This window comes from Anabrus simplex, chromosome 2 (assembly GCF_040414725.1).
Source record: "Anabrus simplex isolate iqAnaSimp1 chromosome 2, ASM4041472v1, whole genome shotgun sequence".
Lineage (NCBI taxonomy): Eukaryota > Metazoa > Arthropoda > Insecta > Orthoptera > Tettigoniidae > Anabrus > Anabrus simplex.
In genome coordinates, this window is record NC_090266.1 from 798,568,157 (window position 1) to 798,581,522 (window position 13,366).

Genomic DNA, 13,366 nt, shown 5'->3' on the forward strand with positions numbered 1-13,366 from the left:
AGATAGGTCTTATTGCGACGATGGGAGAGGGAAGGGCTAGGAGTGGGAAGGAAGCGGCCGTGGCCTTAATTAAGGTACAGCCCCAGCATTTGCCTGGTGTGAAAATGGGAAACCACGGAAAACCATCTTCAGGACTGCCGACAGTGGGGTTCGAAACTACTATCTCCTGAATACTGGATACCGGCCGCACTTAAGCGGCTGCAGCTATCGAGCTCGGTAAACAGCATTTGTTGATTGTAATTTAGAATAATATTTTTGTTAAATATACATGGATGTGTGAGACTACGCACAAGCACAACACAACATAGAGTGCCAGTGAAATATTCAAATACGGAGAATCGGAGAAAGAGATATTTATTGATCTTGTGATTGTATTAGGCGGTCGATGTTTTCTGAATACGCCGGCCGCCGTCCTCGATAGCTGCAGTCGCTTCAGTGCGGCCGGTATCCAGTATTCAGGAGATAGTGGGTTCGAACCCCACTGTCCGCAGCCCTGAAGATGATTTTTCCGTGGTTTTACATTTTCACACCAGGCAAATGCTGGGGCTGTACCTAAATTAAGGCCACGGACGCTTCCTTCCCACTCCTAGCCCTTTCCTATCCCATCGTCGCCATAAGACCTATCTGTGTCGATGCTACGTAAAGCAGCTTGCAAATAAGGTACTCTGTCCACTGTGTGTAAAGGCTTAGTTTTACATCAAAGTGACCCCAAATTGACTTCCGGCCTTTAAATATGAGATTTTAAATACAGGCATTCACGTCCCTCTGTTTTATATTTTTGTAAATTTGTAGGTTCTTAAAATCACAAGTTAAAGAGTATGTTTGCTCTGTTGATCCTTCCACTCAAGTGAATAATTTAACAATGTCATTGGTCGTATGTCTCTACTAACTGCTTTCACGATTTCCGAAAACTCAGAGGTGTTGGAATGTTGTCCCACCGGAGTTCTTTTATGTCTACCGGCACGAGGATAGAGTATATGAGCACTTCCGAAAACCATTGAACTGAGCCGGGATCGAATCCGTGAACTTGGGCTTGTACCGTCTGAGACACTCAAGCCAACCAACTCAAGATATTACGAAATTCGTGCACTGTCAGAGGAATGGATACATCAGATTTAATACTTCTCACGCGTGACCTTCCCAGGTCCAAGAAAACGTGACCCGCTTGAGTTGCAGCGCGAACTTCCTTTTGACGCGGTCTGGGATTTACACTCAAAGTTGTCGTAATAGTTGGAGGTGTTTCATATCCCATGGGCAGATACGAGTCCCTATCTGGGAGTCGTGGTGGGGACTGGGCAGCGCCTCGTCCCCTGTCGCTCATTCTTGGCAGTATTGCACGGGCTCGCTTATGCCTAGTACTTATCGTGCGCTCAGTGATAACAGGCTGTAATTACTATTCGAAGGTAAGTACTTCCGCCATCAAGCAAGTTGGCAAATATTTGGGTACATCTCTTGTTTCGGTTCACCCATATTGAGATTCAGCGATAATGCGGGCATTTATTCCCATGCGCTTATTGTCTTTCTATTTATGTTTTCAGTAAATTGGTTAACTATACACATTCATAGTGAAACATTTAAAGATGGCAGGCAGATGGCAAAGATGGTATGGGTTAAATTCAATTGTTTATTTTGCAAATGCTTGTATTCGTACTAGTTCTTATTTACTGTATTCCAAAACCCGGATATGTTGTTAAAATTTGTCAAGTTCATTTTTATTTCCAAAGGCGGGGGGGGGGGGGGGGGGAAGCGATGTACAACAAATACGTCTCGAAATACGAGAAGCTTCCTCGTGAAAATGCCCGGATCCAAGGCTTAGTGGTTACCATGCTGACCTTTAGCTCACGGGGTCCCGGGTTCGATTCCCGGTCGGGTCTGGGATCTTAACTTTCATTAGTTATTTCCTATTGCTCGGGGGCTGGGTATTTGTGACGTTTTTAACATTAAATTTCATCTTAGACAGGGCCTCATCCTAACAGACGCACAGTTCGCCTTTGCGGCGTCTAATTGAAAGACCTGCACCAGGCCTCTTCGGGGGCTACACGCCATTAAATTCAAATTACGGTGAAAATTACATAATTATATTACAAATATTAACCAGCAGTTTGGGAGACCCATCGGCCATTCTCAACCTAGGTACCATCCCAGATACGAATCTCGGCGACTTCTGATGACATTTTTAGTAGAATCATAGAACGATGTAGCTAGATTCAGCTGAAATTGCCAGGCTGACTAGCTGAGATGGTACAGCAATGGCCTCAGTCTTCATGTTGGATAATTTGATACCAGCTCTGTCTGGTGGTGTCTGAAGGTGATCTAAGTATATCAGTTCCGTGTCGGTGCATTTATTGGCACGTTAAAGAAGTGCGGGACAAATTTCCGGCACCTCGGAATCTCCAAAAAATCGTAAAGTAATTTCTGGGGCGTAAAACCAATAATATTATTGTTATTATTAAGTCTCAAATTGAGCCTCGATGAACTGTTAACTCCACATAAACAACGGGAGGTGACATGCAGGAAAAACAAATTAACTTTTACATACCCATCGAAATGTGTTCACTAAAATTTCTCACCTTACTTTTTGATCCATCTGTTGGAGCCACACGTATCAATAAATTTTCCTGAGGAAAAGTTGCGTCAGTATTTCATTCTCCATCGCATTCTTGCTTAGTTAAATATAATATTGAGTGTTGACTGCGTTTCATTTCTAGCCTCGAAGCGCTGCGGCAGATAAGGACACAAACCCAGTGCCCTTGGAAACGATTTGCAAATCGGCCCAACACCGCCTATTTCTCACAAACATTGCAAACTATTAAGCTAAATCTCTCTTCGATTTCCTTGGTCGTATTTTAAGTGATTACTGTGCCGATAAATTATATGTAAGATTTGCTAACATATAATTCAGCTATAAAATTCGTGTGTATATCAGCATGCAAACAGACTCCTATATTATGTTTTTGAATTAAAGGATAACTTGGAATTTTATACGCAATATAAGAGTTAAGCAGAGTATCTGGCCGCCTTATTTTGAAATATCCATTGCTGACGCAACTCATACTATCATACTAGCAAATTATGAAGACATGCCGGGCTGAGTGGCTCAGATGGTTGAGGCACATGCTTTCTGACCCGAACTTGGCAGGTTAGATCCTGGCTTAGTCCGGTGGTATTTGAAGGTGCCCAAATACGTCAGCCTTGTGTCGGTAGATTTACTGGAACGTAAAATAACTCCCGCGGGACTAACTTGCGGAACCTCGGCGTCTTTGAAAACCGTAAAAGTAGTTAGTAGGACATAAAGCCAATAACATTATTATTAAATTGTAAACACTCCCAGCCAATGTCCAGTGTTCCGATAAAGATACATGTGTGTATTGTGTCTTACTGATCTGTGAGAGCACCACTCAGCACTGTCTGTTGCGAGTCAGTCATACACTCAGTGGTCAACACTATGCACTGGTTTGTGCCATGGAGGTTGTAGGCGAAACAACGCTCGCATCTGGTAGCCTGGGTTTGAAGAACCCTTCAAGGCTACACTTGGTGGTGGTGTTGAAAGATTGCAACCCCACTCGCGATGACCTGATCGAAGTCCTCGAGAGTTTGGAGAACAATTCTCACCATGTAAGTGGGTCCGGCGATATTCTTAAGCGGGAGGTCTTCCTTGCTGGAAGTACCTCCGCATTCAATGCATTTAGAATGACTTCCTCGGTGATAGTGGAATCAACCCTACCACCCACCCCCCCTCCGACGCCTGGATTACACAACTGAAAATGTCATGTCTTGGTGGTGGGGGGTGGAGTGGGGTTGGAGTCTTGAGTTTTGGTGGACTGACAGACCGAAAGTGCGAATCGGATCCCAGCAGGGTCGAGTCGATGGATTGCGTGAACCCGGACGCAGCGTCGTCACCGTTGACTTTAATGATAAACCTATTAGAGGTAGAGCGGTTGTCGGTTATCGCCTTATATTGTAACGTTGAAGTGTGAAAATAAAGAAGTGATGGGGAGAGGAATTCTACGGTGTGACTGAAAAGCAGGTGAAAGCAAGTGCCGTAGGGTTTGATGTCAGAGATCAGGAGCTGGATACGGGTCGTCGAGTTCCTGAAGTGGGAAGTTCCACAGGAGTGGAGATGTCCGAAGACGAGGTAAACTCGATGTCTATGCTATTAACCTCGATGTTGCGTTGTGGTGGCTGGTGATAGTATCAACGGTGTGATGGCGGCTGCTGGCTGGGAGCTCTTGTTCTGTGCGCTTATATTGCACACAGGTGCCCTCGCTCTTGGGGGGGCGACGTGATATGCTACGGCTGCTATGTCTGCGATGGACTGGGTGGTGGTGGTGGCAAAGTTGGTGGTGGTAATGGGAATATATGGTAAATAATGAAACATAATTACTGAGCTAGCGCAAGAAGGAAAGAGACTGTTAGCCTATTTTAAATTGAGGATGGGAATGGGATGGTGCGCAATAGAGAAAACCCAATGCAGCTCGTAGAGAAGACCAACTACCAACCCACTCAGGGCGTCCCAGGCCCCGTCGTGATCCTAAGGATTGGACAGGCTGAGGACTGGGTTCGGAAATTTTGGGAGCTATTACTAAACAATGACAAGACCAACTTCACATTCCCTTCACCTGTATTGTCTTAAACATATAGCACACTGTACAATTACATATACATTATTCAAAATTGAACATTATTTACAAATATATTTATAGCTCTTGGTTAGAGATTGTCTCTTTCAAGTCCTGGACTACCCAGTTTCTTTACACTCTTCAATACAGTAATGTTAATCTCTGCGGAACTTGGTGGTTATTTGGCTTGTATTCGAAGGCTTCTCCTTCCATCAGCGTCCGTCTTCTTTCTTGATCTCTTCTCTCTCCGTGATGCCGTAGTCGCCTTCCGCCGCGCAATGGTAATTGAAGGTAGGTTTAAACCCAGAACTCAAACCCGGCATCTCCAAACTCCGTCGTTATTCAGTGTAGCCAAATTCCCTTCGCTACTGGTCGCTAACTTGCGGCGATAGCAGTCTCTCCCTGCTTTGCGCATCCTTCGTAAAATCTGACTGATTTTGCCCGGCCACTTACAACTATTTTGCGGCTCGCTGCATTGCTATGGCTCACAGCCGCACACGCTGTTTGCACGGTAGCTGGCCAGATTCTCTCTAGTTTCCCGAAGAACTTATCCCTATATTCCCAGTTCGAGGCTTCTAGGATATTTACCCCTCTATTCTTCCAGAGATCTGTTGTGTTCAAGTCTGATAGGCTCACGTGTTCCTCCCACCAACTGATGGGGGAGATAGGATCTACTCGAACAAGTGGCTTTCTACTGCGTCAAAATCTACGCGATATTTCCTTCCACCAGCTTCTAGAAATACCCCTAGAGCTTCCTACTGCGCTTCTGTTTTTACACTGACGCCGTGCTGTCGGCTATTTCACAATATTACACATGCATCTGGCTTCGCGTTGCACCACCTTGTTTCATGTAAAACGTATGAAATCTTATGCCTTGAATACTTTGAATTTTCCACTTAGAAATGTATCACCCAAACATTCGAAGCACTATAATTTCTTGCCACCGGTATACGTTCATATAAACTCTAGACCAATACTTAAAATCTCTAGTCTTGGTGGTCGCGGAGTCCGTTGTCTCTGCACTGAGACATGAAAGGGGCGTGTCGCGACATGCGGTCGTGACAGCCCCGATGTGCAGAGGGTGTGAAAACCCTGTGGAGAAAAGGATGAAACCCCGAATAAGAATTAGGTGTCAAAATCCCGAGTTGAAATCACACGCCGGTTACTAAATTCACCTGTTGGTCCACTTTTCAACCAACAATAAACTGCCATGTCAAGTTTTGGAGGTGGAAATAACGTTGGATACAAGAAGTACACAAATATACCACTCGTAGCGTACACGGTGATGCCCACTGCGAGACTCTTTTCTGGGAAAGTACAATGATGGAGCACTGGGGATAATATGTACCTCCACTAGTATAAAAGCCTGAATTTGGCTTTTATACCAAAAATTAAGTTGGGGATGCCTAGCCGAGGCGGTTATTTTCGAACGAACCCACTGACACACTTGGGCAAAGCGCTGGTAATTTCAAGACTAATAAATCTTGGATGTTTTAATATTCGCAGTTGATGATATGAAATTTCCATTTATTTCTGGGAACTAAACTTTTGGTAGGCAAAGCAAAAATCAAAGTCATCTCCATACAGGGTAGGAAGGCCCTTGGAGGGATGGAAGGTAAAGGCTTCCATTATCCGTAACATCGTCACTTGGTGGGTTAGAGTGGTTAGCTGTACGCCCGGCCGCCTTTGCGCCAGGAATTAATCTGATACTCAGTTTTGGTGTAGGGTTTGAACCTCAGGGCCATATTAACCCGCCGGATGTTTCTTAAATGTTTCGACTTACTGACGGGGAGTCGAAGCCACGTCGTGATCCAAGCACACCTTTACCGCCTCGGCCACGTAGCCCCTTTATTTATTGTTGTTATTATTAAATTAAACTGTGGTTTTAGTTCAGAAACTGTTTTCATACACTGGGGTCCTGAACCAATAATTCTACCCTGCTAAATATTGCAACTAGAAAATTGCAACTACCGAGCTCGATAGCTGCAGTCGCTTAAGTGCGGCCATTATCCAGTAATCGGGAGATAGTGGGTTCGATCCCCACTGTCGGCAGCCGTGAATATAGTTTTCCGCGGTTTCCCATTTTCACACATGCAAATGCCGGGGCTGTACGTCAATTAAGGCCACGGCCGCTTCCTTCCAATTCCTAGGCCTTTCCTAACCCATCGTCGCCGTAAGACGTATCTGTGCCGATGCGACGTAAAGGAAATAGCAAACAAAAAATTGCAACTACATGATGCAACTACGAGTGCAACCGTAATTCTTTTTTGCAAGCTCATCTCACATTCTGTGGCATCACAACTCACCCTGGCAAGCGGCCCACTCATTCGAACGGGGTCGTAACACTTCGGCTGACCTCGGGTAATTAATAATGAGCTTCTAAATAATAGCCGTCATTGCGAGAGATTTCGGCTCTATCATTAACAAAGAAATAAAGTTAAGAATTTTAAGAAATATTTCATGAAGCTCAAGTCCACAGGGTGGAAATGTATTTTTCTTTTTTTTTTTTTGCTTCACGTCGCACCGACACAGATAGGTCTTATTGCGACGATGGGACAGGAAAGGCCTAGGAATGGGAAGGAAGCGTCCGTGGCCTTAAATAAGGTACAGCCCCAGCATTTGCCTGGTGTGAAAATAGGAAACCACGGAAAACCATCTTCAGGGCCGCCGACAGTGGGGTTCGAACCCACCATCTCCCGAGTACTGGATACTGGCCTCACTTAGGCGACTTCAGCTATCGAGCTCGGTGAAAATGTATTTAAGTAGGCCTGGAGAGAAATTGGCATCTATGTTGGCCGTGAGGGAAGCGCGTGCCGAGGTCACGCCATCAAAATGCGCGCGATATCACCTGCACGAAATTAATTAATTACGCCCATTAAAGGAACGGGAAAAATCAGCGAACAACACCATCATCACTTCAAAATTAGATGAAAGTTTTGGGGTGAGTCTCGAAGAAATCGGTCCAGTGGTTATCAAATTTCATGATTACACCACAAAACATCACGATAAATAAGGCGTCCCTAGGAAGTCTTTAAATACACCCACTTTAGGACAGCACACACTCAGTTTGTCATTGTTCGCGAGAGTGGACCTGCCTCGCTTTAATATTAAGTAGAGGTCTTGAACTGTTCCTTCAATAAACTTGTGAGATTTATACAGTTAGTCGGCTCAAGATAGAATATTTTTATCAAGTGGTAAATGGCTAAAGAAAAGTATTAATTGAATTGGTTTAGGATTCTTGAACTTCTTAAATGGAAACAGCGAATTCATAGATAGCTTCCGTGAATTACTGTGTATATTTGTAATCGGTAAAGGAACTGTAGACTGGCAGATAAGCTTCGGGTTTCACGGTGATATCTTCTAAACACCTGGCGTAAAGGGGAGTGGAAGGTTCTCACCGACGAGAGTTCAGTCCTCGGCAAGAAACGGGGCAGTTGTACATATTGTATGTGTCTAGAATAAGTTATCATTTACATGTGTTATATCAGTTAAAGTGTAGAATCTGTGTAACCATAAGTTATATAAAAATAGAAGAAAGTGCTCTCCAAATATGAAGGGCTAAGTTTGAGGCGAGATGGCCCACAATGGAGCCAAGGAAGCTCCGTGTCCACGACGCAGTTACAATATCTGTCTAATTTAAATATAATGTTGTAGTTAGAAATGTATATGCTTTTCTCGTTAAAATAATATGTGGCGTGTGTAAAAATTAAGAGTATTGCATTGTTGAGGCGAATTGTCTGTTATTCATGTCAGTGCGCGAAACTTTAAAATGCGATTAAATATCTTTCGGAGACATGTATAAGGTGAAGTTTGAAATATTGCAATGAAAATCAATGAAATAATGTTCAGGTCGATAATCGTTACAATGATGATAATGATAAATAGCCGTTGTAAGCGTGATAAAGTCAATTGTCAAATTATCCAATAATAATAATAATAATAATAATAATAATAATAATAATAATAATAATAATAATAATAATAATAATACACAAATCAATCTCTTAGAAGAATCTCCGTAGAAAAAACAAAATTCACTACAAATACGAAGAATGCTCCAAAATTCTTGGCAACACATATTGGTCCAGTGGAAGGAGTAACGAAATTCAAACATCTGGGAGAAATAATTCAGCAAAATGGTTTAGACAAATCTGCAGTAGAAGAATGGGTACACGAGATGGAAAGAGGATATGGTCTCACACAGAATTTTTATAACAAAATGCGTCTATCTAAAGAACTTAAAATAAGGCACTACACTACAGTGGTGAAACCGGAATTCTTATATGCAAGTGAATTCGTGGTACTAAACTATAGATTAGATAAACTTGAGTTACTAGAAAGGTGAATCATGAGAAAAATCCTAGGCCCTGTGAAAACAACGGAAGTATGGAAATTAAGATCTAATGATGAAATATACAGGATCATAGAAAACATAACAGAAACCATAAGAAAAAGGAGATTACAATTTTTTGGACATATTTACAGAATGGATGATTCCAGATTAACAAGAAGGATCTTCACGTACGTTTGGGACAAAAAGGCAAACACTAGCTGGATTCAATAGGTAAATAAACATTTAGAAAGAAATAATATAAGATGAAACTATGGACAGAGAAATATTTAGAAAGAGGGTTGTAAGTATGGAAGAATTGCAAGGAAGATTGAACAAGAAGCCTGGTGCGAAGTGGTCCGAGGACATGGAGGAAACAGCATAGTGAAAGGATGAAAGAATAATGGAAGGAGCGGACGAGAAAACAACAAAGTGTGAAGAACTGAATTGAAATTGGCACGTGGTCCTTAGCAGGCCTCATCGGAAAGAATAATAATAATAATAATAATAATAATAATAATAATAATAATAATAATATACACGTCAGGATAAATTTGAGATGATAAATTATGTGTTCAGCGGTAACGTCAAGCGAGATTTGCGATCTATATCGAAATCCAGTGAAGTCTGAAAAAGTTGGCATTTATTTTTGGAAAACTTAAATTTTGTGATACAGAAAATCACGGTATGCTATTTTGCTCTTGAGGTCAGAAAAACGTAAAGAAGTTAATTGTGAGATCCTTATAAAGTTGTTGTTCATGGGATTACTTGTATTCGAAAAGGTTTCAAACAGGATGAAATGGATTGTAATGGAAATGAAATATTATGAGAATAGTTAGGAAGATGTTAAAGGCAGAGTAAGCCTTTATTTTATGAGTGATGTATAATGATAAGGAGGCTGGGCATAAGAGGCCTAATTTTCGACGGAAAGGAATTTTTGTGGCAGGGTGTATGTAAAGATATAATATTTCTGAGACAGGCTGTGTAGGATGACGACGTCCTGTAAACAATCCAAGACAGTTGACGAATTTAAATGTGGTCAAAACCAAGTGAGCGCGTTGTAACACCTAGTTTAAGTACAAGCTGATGTTCTCCCATGATCACTATTTTATACGAGACCGTAGGTCTTGGCAATTAAGTCCAAGTTACGATTCTATTTGATACCAGTAAAGTGCATATTTGTAATAGCCGACCTCACGAACAAAATACATTCTGACGCACGGTCAAGGTAATATTTGATTATTGTAAATTGAATTCTATCCTGTATTTTTACGAGACGAAATTATCACTGACTAGAAACATTGCGGGTGTGAAAGTTGAATTTTATTAGAATGATAGTTTAGCTTGAGTAGATTGATGAAAAGCTACTTCACTGGATAGTTCACGGTGATAAATGTTTAGAACGTTTGGTTGATAGGCCATTTGGAGCCTCACACTTGATTTATACCGTGGTTATCGTGATGGTAGTGATTACTGTTTTCAGTGAGGTTAAGTAAAATCAAACGAGAGTTGAGTTTGTTTTATTTAGCGAAATTCACTTCAGGTGTTGAGATTGTAATTAGGAATAGATTACACTATTCGGACATGTTGTTTAATTTCGATTTAACTCTTTATTGCAAGAAATGGACACAGTTATACAGTATTTCCAGGTTCGAGTTCATTATGTGGCGAGTTTCATTTCAATGTGCTAGGTTTTAACGAGGATTAGATTTAAATATCAGAGACTGTGTTTGAAGTTTCGATTTAGCCTGACAGTGTAAATGATGTGTAGATACCATAATGTTGGCTCAACGATAGATTTAGGATGCTGCGTGTATTATATAATTTAAGGATGAGTAGACACTGTAACGTAGGCTCAACGACAGGATTATGGCGTCGTCTGTATATAGTCAAGTCATAGGTGTCAGTTTTGCGAATCAGCTTGAATGATATTATTGTTTGTAGCAGTGAATACTGATGCGAAGGATGTTAGCAGGTACTATTCACGCCGTGTATCGGCATAATTCTTACTAGCCAAAAGGTGCTCCCATAATAGCGTTGCATCACTAGTGGCTTGAATGTGAGGGTTGTCCCACGTGGAAACCTAGCTAATGGAGACAGATCATTACTGCTTAGCCGCGCCTGTCCAAGTTCGATGAACTTTCGTTCTTCTATTTTACTTGTCTTTATTTTTAAATGTATTTGTTCGAATGTCCGGTATCATAGGATAATGTAGGATTTACGCTACGAATGCGGTTTCGATTCGTTAGCTGTTAATACATATATTATTTTCATTTTCGTTGTTCACTTTATTTTTGGTGAGACGTTGATCTACCGATCACTGGTAGTTTAGTTTAATGGGACAAGTTTTCCGTGGTTTCCCATTTTCACACCAGGCAAATGCTGGGGCTGTACCTTAATTAAGGACACGGCCGCTTCCTTCCCACTCCTAGCCCTTTCCTGTCCCATCGTCGCCATAAGACCTATCTGTGTCGGTGCGACGTAAAGCAACTAGCAAAAAAATGGGACAAGTGTAGGTACACAGATTTGTAATGGTAGTCGTAGTTGTAGAAAATTGGAAAGATTTCCTTTTATTTGTTTGGATGTGGACTTGTATGTTAACAAAGTTAACGACATAACTATTTTATGACCTCAAAGTTGGTTTGCTAAGAACATTTTCAAGTGACTTGTCACTTTTTTAACTTCAGTGTTTGGCATTTCTTCTAAATGCATAATGAATTAATGTTTTCCTGCATTTCGCAGTTTTGTTCCTTCAGGACGACGTAACGTAAGATCTCCTCGGATCAAGTGTTGTTGATTCCTCCTGAACATATGTTTGGGGTGATGCATGTTTCAGCATCGGTATTTTTCTGCAACATAAGGGTGTCAAGAGATGACAATACATGGTGGAATTTTATTTTTGATTGTGACCATTGCTGTTAACTTGTAATGAACACCATACTTTCTAGTAATATTTCGCAACCAATCCATAGCAACTGACAGTCGATTTGGTTCGATTAAGGGTCCTTTCGTGGAATCTTCCAATGTCTGATAGGATAGTATACTGGTGGATAACCTTAATTAAATGTAAATCTGGAATTCTACTTGTTGAAGGTCAGATTTTCCGCGGATCGTGTGGATTAACTCTCAGTTATCGTTTGGATTAAGGGTGTCAGATTTTCAGGTTTTATTCGCGTTTTCTGGTTTTTGTTATCCACGAATTTTATAATACTTTTTCAGTCTCTGAAGGATAATGTTAAACGTTAATAAAAAGACAACACTCACGTTATGTATTGTGACTGCGTTAAATGTTGAAAAATTCTTAAGTGATTTTTATGACTAATGAAATAAATATTTTTGTCGTGATTTAATTTGAATAAATATTTTAGTAAGCACATTTTTACTCCTCATTTAAGGTCGTTAGGCTCTCTTCTGAACCCCGTCGTTTGGTTAATGTAGTGACAGAAAAAACCACCCAAGAACTAGGAGTTCGATATTGGTCTATCGAAGCTGCCAAGGCCGACGAACAACGATCGAACGGTAAGTTCAAGGGTTCAGTGCTTCACCAGTGGTTAACATTTATTTCGATCATGCTAATCCACATAGTTGTGTCAAAACAAAATCCAATGGTAATCGGACCATTTTGGGTGCGAAAATGGAAGTGAGAATGGAGAGCAGTTGGTGGACTTCTGCGAAAAGTACATAAATTAAAAGATACGGAAGTAATGGATAAATTTCAGCATAATTCGTTGAATTAGGAACAACCACGCGCGAGCCCGTACTCACAGATTACACAAACATAATCCATTCGTCCTTAAAAATTGTACATCTCTCACTGATTAATATTTAATCAGTAATATATTGTTGATAAAATGAACACTGCTCTGCGTGCGACTATCGGGATATTTAAATGCACACTGTCTCAGACTACTCACCATGTGAGGGTACAGATGAGGATGAAGTTTACAATTTTTCTTTAGTCCGAAGCGACATCTTACTCAGGGTCAACAGCATGGAGAAGATGGTACTAATGGGCGATATCTGCGCGAGAGTTGGAAATGGAACTGACGGATATGAAAAGTTTATGGGTAAATTTGGGAAAGATATGGAAGCTAATAGGAATGGGAAACGTCTACTGGACTTCTCTGCTAGTGTGGGATTAGCAGTTACGAATACATTTTGCAAGCATAAGGCTATTCACCACTACACATGAGAGGGTAGGGGCATCAGATCCATAACAGGCTAATATTATAACCGACTTTGAATTCGCGAAATCTGTTTGGAATGTGCGGGTATTGCGAGGATGTTTTGATGACACAGACCACTATATGCCATGTAATGAATTAAGTAGGGCCAATCTCTAAGCCTACGGTGGAGAAATAAGTCTGCAGACGAATGAGGGTAGAAAATATCCAGGACAGTAAGAAGTTTCAGGATA

The 13,366-nt window shown here is 41.3% G+C and overlaps 1 protein-coding gene across 2 annotated transcripts in view; it reads left to right on the forward strand.

Annotated features, from left to right (window-relative positions):
• Positions 1 to 1,284: 1,284 nt before the first annotated feature.
• LOC136864463 (UNC93-like protein) overlaps positions 1,285 to 13,366 on the forward strand; it is a 355,393-nt gene continuing 343,311 nt past the window's right edge. The window contains exon 1 of one of the 2 annotated variants that reach the window (XM_067141480.2): positions 1,285 to 1,403. The gene's annotated coding sequence lies outside the window, so the exon portion shown is untranslated. Of the gene's footprint in view, positions 1,404 to 12,397; positions 12,469 to 13,366 lie in introns of those variants that run through there. The other variant, XM_067141481.2, reaches the window with a different exon arrangement.